The sequence below is a fragment of the Mandrillus leucophaeus genome, unplaced genomic scaffold, assembly GCF_000951045.1.
Source record: "Mandrillus leucophaeus isolate KB7577 unplaced genomic scaffold, Mleu.le_1.0 Scaffold1210, whole genome shotgun sequence".
In the NCBI taxonomy this organism is placed as follows: Eukaryota; Metazoa; Chordata; class Mammalia; order Primates; family Cercopithecidae; genus Mandrillus; species Mandrillus leucophaeus.
The window spans coordinates 343,351-352,449 of record NW_012100433.1 but is presented as its reverse complement, the minus strand read 5'-3'; positions in this window follow the sequence as shown (position 1 = coordinate 352,449).

The following is a 9,099-nucleotide window of genomic DNA, read 5'->3' as shown; positions in this document are numbered from 1 at the left end:
AAAAGGAAGGTAGCAAAAGCAATTCAAGCATCAGAAGTAAGGCTAGAATGAGATCTGAGATGAACAATCACAATGCACACAGTAGGCATTTAATAAGATGATGACATATTTGAGGAAAACTGAGTGGTACCATCTTTTGCAACAGAGATGCACAGATGTCTGTTAAGGGGAGACCAGTGTATCATTTGGAACTGGACTTCCTCTTGATATGATGCCAGGAGGAGAGGAACTAACATTTGCGGGCACCTATAGCATATCATACACAATATTTTGCCATCCCTTTATGCATCATAACTCTATAGAATAAAGTGTTCATTTTATAAGTTAGGTTTCCTGTGGTTCAGAGAGGTAAGAGTGTTTCCCAAAATCGTGGAGCAGAATTTGCACCCGGGCCACTTGGGCTTCCCTTCCCTGTCTTTATTATGTTTGTTTCTGCTGGCATCTCCCATTTTTCAGGTATTTTGTATTCTGGTGCCATTTCAGCAGGCACCAGGTTTCTGGAGTCCTACTCTACAGCAAGCATCCTCTCTGGTTTTTGACTAAAAATTATCAACTCAGGCCTCTGGTCTGGCTCAATTTGCAGGTCATCCCTTTCCCTCTCTTTAAAAATACCTGGGTTCCTGGTCTCATGCCAAATACAAGGGAGAAGGCCAGAGACACAGAGACGTCTGGTAGGTTGTCCCCCTACCTGAGGCCCTATTAGTGTGACCACATACTACAAGAAAGATGGAATCTCCCTGATTCAGCAGAACAAAATGAGCAAGAGTTGGCCCAGGCTTGTCTCTTGGTACAGATAAAGATGTGGGATGTATGAAACGATCTCACAAGCTCCCATGTCATTTTAGTTTTGCTGAGCAATGGAACTGGTCCCTGTTTTATACAGGCCAGAAGAGGAAAAGTCTATCACATTTTGAGGAGGGATATGCAGCTGGGAAGAATCCAGAGGAAGAAAGAATTGAAGACAGTGGTTGCATAATCACTGACAGGCTGTATAGTATCAAGTATACTCCAGGACTCTGACAAAACTGGATTTAGAGTTTGCCTCTTGTTTGTAATTCACATATGTATTTTTGGTCTTTGTTTGTTTGTTTGTTTTTTCCTTTTGTGGAGAACGGAGTCTTGTTATATTGCCCAGGCAGGTCTGGAACTCCTGGGCTCAAGCTATCTCCCTGCTTTTTGCCTCCCTAAGAGCTGGGATTATAGGCATGAGCCACCGCACCTGTCCAGTAATTTATATACGTATTTTTTATTGTCATAAAATATAAACAACCAGGGAAGGGTGCAGTGGCTCATGCCTGTAATCCCAGCACTTTGGGTGGCTGAGGCGGGATCACCTGAGGTTGGGAGTTTGAGACAAGCCTGATCAACATAGAGTAACCCCATCTCTACTAAAAATACAAAATTAGCTGGGCATGATGGCGCATGCCTGTAATCCCAGCTACCCAGGAGGCTGAGGCAGGAGAATCACTTGAACCTGGGAGGTGGAGGCTGAGGTGAGCTGAGACTGCACCATTGCACTCCAGCCTGGAAAACAAGAGTGAAACTCCATCTCAAAACAACAACAACAACAAGAAAACAACCTAGAACTTGTCATTTTAATCACTTTTAAGCGTGCAGTACTGTGGCATTAAGTATATTGTCATTGTCATACAACCATTACCACTACCCATCTCCATCTTTTTAATATTTCGCAGCTGAAACTGTATACCCATTAAATGCTAACCTCCCATTCCCCTGCCCCACAGACCTTGATAGACCAGTTCTACTCTCTGCTTCTATGAGTTTGACTACTCTACGTATCTCGTATAAATAGAATCATGCAGTGTTTGTTTTTCTGTAACTGGCTTATTTCACTTAGTATAATGTCCTCAAGGTTTATTCATGTTATAATTGCATCAGAATGTCCTTCCTTTTTAAGGCTAAATAATATTCCATTGTATGTATATACCACATTTTAAAAATCCATTTATCCACCAACGGATGCTTGTGTTGCTTCCACATTTTGCTGTTGTGAATAATGCTGTTGTAAATACGGGTGCACAGATACTATGGAAATATTTTTAAAATCATGGCTAATATATATTCTTTGAAAGCAATGATTAGTAGCTAACATTGTGTAAACAACTGAGGAGCCTCACTGGGCATATTGTAATGAGGAGAATAATTTCTAGTACAATAACAAAAAAATGGCTGTGACTAAGGGAATAATGGGAAATTGGTCTTCCCCACTGTGCCAGAATTATTTTCTTAAAAATAAAATATCACCATGTCACCTCTCTTCTTTAGGTATATCCTCTAATGTACATTAGTTTCAGAATAAAATACAAATTCCTTAACATGGCATTCATGACCTTAGCCAAGCTTCCCAGCCTCATCTGTTATCTGTCCATTTATCCCCAAGCTGCCCATGAAGCAATCATTCTGTACAAGGAGCCCACCTTGTTCTTTTATGCGTCAGGCTCTACACTCTCTATTCCTTTCATCTTTATCTTGGAGAGCCCTTCACTGTAGTACTGATGACATGGTATGGTATAGCAGCAGTCTCTTCCCATGTCATTTGCCTATGAGCTAGAGGGTGGGGATTTTGTGTTACTCTTTTCTATAATGCTTCTATTAATCACGGAAGGACTTAATGCTTTTTTATGTGATTGAATGAGGGAAAGTGCAAATATTGCTCAGTAGATAAAACAGGATTTGAACATCTTGATTGAACCCCTGTTTGGCTATATAAATCCCTTTTCAAGTGACAAGAAAGGATAAGCCACAAGCACATCTGAAATCTGAAAGATTTTCATTTGAAGACTCAGATGAGAACTGCACTTCCTTCAGGTTTCTTTCAGCACATGGACAGCAAGAGTACATACTGTAAATTCAGAGTTCAAATTAGAGAGAAACAGGACCAGAGTATGAATTAGAGAAAAATGGTATGAATAAGGTTTTGCAATTACTGAAAAGCTTCAACATAATCTCTTTAGATAGCCTTTCTCATGGGCCTTGTAAAATTTCATACAGCAGGAATCATGTATTTATTACTATTTATTTATTTTACAGAATTAATACTTTTAATTGACAAAATCATATAAATTTATAATGTAAAACATGTTGCTTTGAAATATGTATACATTGTGGAATGGGTAAATTGAGCTAATTAACATGTGTGTTACCCTATATAGTTATCAATTTTGTTCTGAGAACATTTAAAACCTACTCTCTTAGCAATTTACAAGAGTACAATGCATTGTTGTTAACTATAGCTACCATGTCTTTACAATAGATCTCTTGAACAGATTCTTTCAAACTGAATTTTTGTATTCTTTAACCAACATGTCCTTCAGACCACCCCACTCCAGTCCTTAGTAACCATCATTCTGCTATCTACTTCTATGAGTTCACCTTTTTTGATTCCACATTCAAGTGAGATTATGCAGTATTTATTTTTCTGTGCCTGATTTATTTCACCTATAATGTCCTTCAGATTCATTCATATTGTTGAAAATAAACCTTTAAAAATAAGAAAATCATTTCATTTGCAACAACATAGTATGCTATTTTTTTTATTTTTATTTTTTGAGACGGAGTCTCGCTCTGTTGCCCAGGCTGGACTGCAGTGGCGCGATCTCAGCTCACTGCAAGCTCTGCCTCCCGCATTCACGCCATTCTCCTGCCTCAGCCTCCCAAGTAGCTGGGACTACAGGCGCCCACCACTATGCCTGGCGAATTTTTTTTTTTTTTTTTTTTTTAGTAGAGACGGGGTTTCACCTTGTTAGCAAGGATGGTCTTGATCTCCTGACCTCGTGATCCACCCACTTAGGCCTCCCAAAGTGCTGGGATTACAGGTGTGAGCCACCGCACCCAGCCCATAGTATGTTATTTTGTATATACACCACATTTTTTTTATCCATTCATCCATTGATGGATACTTAAGTTGACTCCAAGTCTTGGCAATTGTGAATAATTCTGTAATGAACATGTTAATGTAGTTATCTCTTCAACATATCAATACCATTTCCTTTGGATATATATCCAGAAGTGGGATGGCTGGATTATATGGTAATTACAGATTTAAGTTTTAGAGGAAATTCCATATTTTCTATAATGTCTCTACTGATTTACATTTCTATCATCACTGTGCAAGGGGTCCCTAGTCTCCATATCTTCTCTAAGACATGTTATCTTTCATCTTTTTTATTATGGCCATTCTAATAGGTATGAGGTGACATGTCACTGTGGTTTTAATTTGCATTTCTCTGATGATTGGTGATATTAAGTATGTTTTTTATTGGGTATGTGTATGTCTTTGTTTGAAGAGTGTCTCTTCAGGTGCATAGCCCATTTTTTATTTGGGTAATGTGTTTTCTTACTACTAAGTTGTTTGAGTTCCTTATATATTTTTGGATATTAACCCCTTATCAAATATCTGATTTGCAAATATTTTCTCCCACTCCATAGGTTACTCTGTTGATTGTTTCCTTGTTTGTGAAGAAGATTTTTCAGTTTGGAGTAATCCCATTTTTCTATTTTTCCTTTTGTTGCCTGTGCTTTTGGGTTTATGTCTAAAAAATCATGCCCAGACCCATGTCATAGAGCTATTCCCCTGTTTTCTTCTAGTAATTGCACAGCTTGAGGTCTTACATTTAAATCTTTAACCCATTGTAAGTTGATATTTGTATGTGGTGTGAGAAATTCAGTGTTCTGCATTTAAATATCCAGTTGTCCCAATACAATTTATTGAAGAGATCATCCTTTCCCCATTGTGTATTCCTGTCTCCTTTGTTGAAAATCAATTGACTGTAAATTCATGTATTTATTTCTGGGGCTCTATTTGGTTCCATTGGTCTATGTGTCTCTTTTTATGCCAGTACCATGCTGTTTTGATTACTATAGCTTTGTATTATATTTTGAATTGGAGTAGTATGATGTTTTCAGCTTTGTTCTTTTTGCTCAAGATTGCTTTGGCTGTTTATGTTCTCTTGTGGTTCAATATGAATTTTGGAATTTTTTCCTATTTTTGTGAAAAATGTCTTTGGTATTTTGATAAGAACTACATTGAATCTATAGAGTTTTTTGGATAGGATGGACAGTTTATTGTTCCTCTGTTCTTCCAATCTATAAACATGAAATATCTTTTCATTTATTTGTGTCTTTTTCAATTTCTTTCATCAATATGTTATAGTTTTTAGTGTATAGGTCTTCACTTCCTTGGTTAAGTTTATTCCTAAGTTTTTTGTTTATTTGCTTTTTGTAAATAAAATTGTTTCCTTGATTTCATTTTTGGATAGTTCATTGTTAGTGTATAGAAATACTACTGATTTTTGTCTGTTGATTTTACATCCTACAACTTTACTAAACCACCTTATTAGTTTTAACAAGTGTGTGTGTGTGTGTGTGTGTGTGTAGTTTAGGGTTTTCTACATGTAAGGTCATGTTGCCTGTGAACCAGGACAGTTTAACTTCTTTCTTTCCAAAGTGGATGGCTTTTATTTCTTCTTCTTCTTTTTTTTTTTTTTTTTGAGATTTCCAATACTACTACTCTCCTCCTCCTTCTCCTCCTCCCTCCCTCCCTCCTCCTCCTCCTCCTCCTTCTTCTTCTTCCTCCTCCTCCTCCTCTTCCTCTTCCCCTTCCTCTTCTTTTTCTCTTTGAGACAGGGTCTTTTTCTGTTGCCCAGGCTGGAGTGCAGTGGCAAGAAATGGGCTCAATGCACCCTCTGCCTCCTGTGTTCAAACAGTTCTCATGCCTGAGTAGCTGGGATTACAGGCGTGCTCCACCATGCCTGGCTAATTGTTTTGTATTTTTAGTAGAGATGGGGTTTCGCCTTGTTGGCCAGCCTTGTCTCGAACTCCTGACCTCAAGTGATCTGCACACCTCAGCCTCTCAAAGTGCTGGGATTACAGGCATGAGACACCTCACCCTGCATAGATGCCTTTTATTTCTTTCTTTTGCCTAATTGTTCTGACTGGGACTTTCAGTACTGTGTTGAAGACAAGTGGAGACAGTAGACATCCTTGTCACATTTCTGATATTATTGAAAATTTTTTGACGTTTTCCCATTGAGTATAATTTTAGTTTTGTGTTTGTTACACATGGCCTTTACTGTGTTGAGGTACTTTCCTTCTATACTTAATTTGTTAGGAGTTTGTTTGTTTGTTTGTTTGTTTGTTTTTATCATGAAAGGATGTTAAATTTCATTAAGTGCTTTTCTTTTTAACATCTATTGAGATGATCATATGGTTTTGGTCTAACAGGAATAATTTAAACTAAATTTCATGATACCAAAAGACTTTAAAGATCATGAGGCAAGTCTTGCTCTCTGGGACTTGGTTTACTCATTGACAAAATGAGAATGTTGGACCAGAGATTCTGAAATGCTCCAAATTTCTGTCAATTTGGCTATGCTCTCCAAATACAATATCCTAAATCTAAGTACCTCCAAAAGTAATCCTGAACACCTTTTATGGTTAGCATTTTTTCCCCTAGACACAGTTATCTATGATACATACCTATGCATATAATTTATATTCTCTGGTACTAGAAGAACTCTGTTTTCTCACCACTTTGAGGCCCTGCAGACATTTCTCTCCCCTGAGCTCCCTTCTCTTTGCAAAATATCACCTAGCTTTTTCTATTTTATAATTGACAGGGTCTTCTCCATGTTGGACGTGCCCTACTCTATCCTTACCATCTTCAATGATGGGAAAAAGAATGAATCCTGAGACTTCAGTGGAATCAACCTGCTACATCTAAAGCCCAGGTTTCTTGTTACAGTGAATGAGGGCAAGTCAGTAATATCAGCTGAGATTTCATCCAGGACTAGGAGTAATTTGAATTTTAGGATTTGTTTGGCATAAAAGTAGGATGAAAGCTTCTAAGAGAGAAGAAACAGTTATAAGAGATGGAAGGAGATTTGGGACCTCTTTCCTCATGGAATCTTTACAGATGAGTCCTGTCATTTGTTGTGTTAATTTTCTGTTGCTGTTGTAAAAAAAAGTTATTACCCCATTAGTGGCTTTAAACAAACACAAATTTATTATCTCACTGTCCTGTGGATTGTAAGTTTTGTTTGGCTTGGCTGGATCTCACACAAAGTCCAGTGGACTCTGAGTAAGGTCTCACAATATCAAGATCTAGGTGTCATCAGGACTGTGTTTCTTACTGAGTTTCTTGGGTGAGAATCAACTTCCAGGCTCATTCAGATTGCAGGATAAATCCAATTCCATGTGATTTTAAGACTGGCATTTCTATTTCTTTGCTGGTTATCAGCCTATGAGAGTGGCAGGAGATGAGGTTGGTAATGGAGGTTAGGGCCAGTTTGAGTTTAGCTGGCATTTGGATTCTGTTGTAAGGGCAATAAAAAACAATTAGAGTGCTTATGCAAAGGAGATACATGATTTGATTTGTGTTTATAGACATTACTTGATAATCCATGTGGGCAATTAATTCTAGTAATACAAAAGTGGAAACAGGAAAACAAAACAGAAATCTATTCAAGCAGATCAGGCCAAAGATCACAGTGGCCTGACCAGGGGCATAATAATAGAGTCTAAGATCTAGACCCTGAAGCAGTACAACTTCAAGCTTTCTGACATAATTTGAGAACCTCAGGATCGACTCATGCAGTTTTTGAAATTAGATGAAGTCTTAGAGAACATTTCACAAAAGCACTGCATTTCAAAAATATAAGGCAAAAATCCAGCCTAAAATAACTCGTCCACGCTCACACAGTAAGTTGGTGATAGAGCGGTGATTAGAACTGTGCCTCTTGACACCCAGTACAGTGCTTCTTTTACTGTATTCACATGCTTATATTGGTCCTTATCAAGTATTTCACAAGCAAAATATTGCTCACAAAATGTAGAGACCATTCTGACTAAAAAAGAAGGAAGATATGTTGTTCTTGATGTTGGGGGTTATTTTAGGTAAAATAAGAGCATGGATCAAAGGAAAAGGGGACCTGTTTGCAGGTATCTGAGAGATGAGGCTAAAGGGAAAAGCTTCTTAGAAATAAGAGCATGACTGATTTTCTCTTATGCCACCAGGATAGCCTGGCAAGGCTGGACCTGGTTTCCCACCAGGTAAAAGTGACGGGTTCCCGGAAAGCCAAAGCTTTTCATGTATTCTTGGCAAAATCACAATTTAGGATGAGGGCGTGAACACATCTTCACTTTATACTCTGCTAATTTAGCATCTGCTGTAGTTAAGAAAGGGTATGTGTGATGCTCATGTATAACAGAAGCCAAAATAAGTAATAAAATCTGCCCTTAGTGGTAACAATGTATTATAGCATAATGCAATCTTCTCTGACTTCACTCTTCATCATCTCCTCTACTTATTCATCTTGATTTAATCTTATGGTATCTGCGTAATGCATATAAGTCACATCTAAGTGTGTGTGTGTCCATGATATACTTGTGTACAGTCACCCCTCATTATCCTTGGAGGACTGTTTTCAGCACTTCCTACAGATACCAAAAGTTGAAGATACTCAAGTTCCTTACATAAAATGGTGTCGTATTCTCATATAACCTAAGCACATCCTCCTGTATACTTTACATAATCTCTAAATTACTTATAATAACTAATAAAATGTAAATGCTATGTAAATTATTGTTATGCTGGTATTGTTTTCTCATTTGTTTTTAAACATTGTTCCATTGTTCTTAAGCAAAAAGAACAAAGGTGGAGGCATCACATATCTGACTAAAAACTATAATATAAGGCTACAGTAACCAAAACAGCATGGTTGTTATAAAAAAATAAACACATATACCAATTGAACAGAATAGAGAAACCAGAAATAAAGCCACACACCTACAGCCATCTGTTCTTTGACAAAATTGACAAAAACAAACAATAGAGAAAGGACTCTATATTCAATAAATAGTGCTGAGATAGTTGGCTAGCCACAGGCAGAAGAATGAAACTGGGCCCCTACCTTTCACCATAAGAAAAAAAAAAAACCTCAAGATGAATGAAAGATTTAAATGTGCAACCTCGAACTGTAAGAATCCTAGAAGACAACTTAGGAAACACCATTCTGGACATTGGTCTTGAGAAAGCATTTATTACTAAGTCCCCAAAAGCAATTGAAAAAAAAAAAAAAA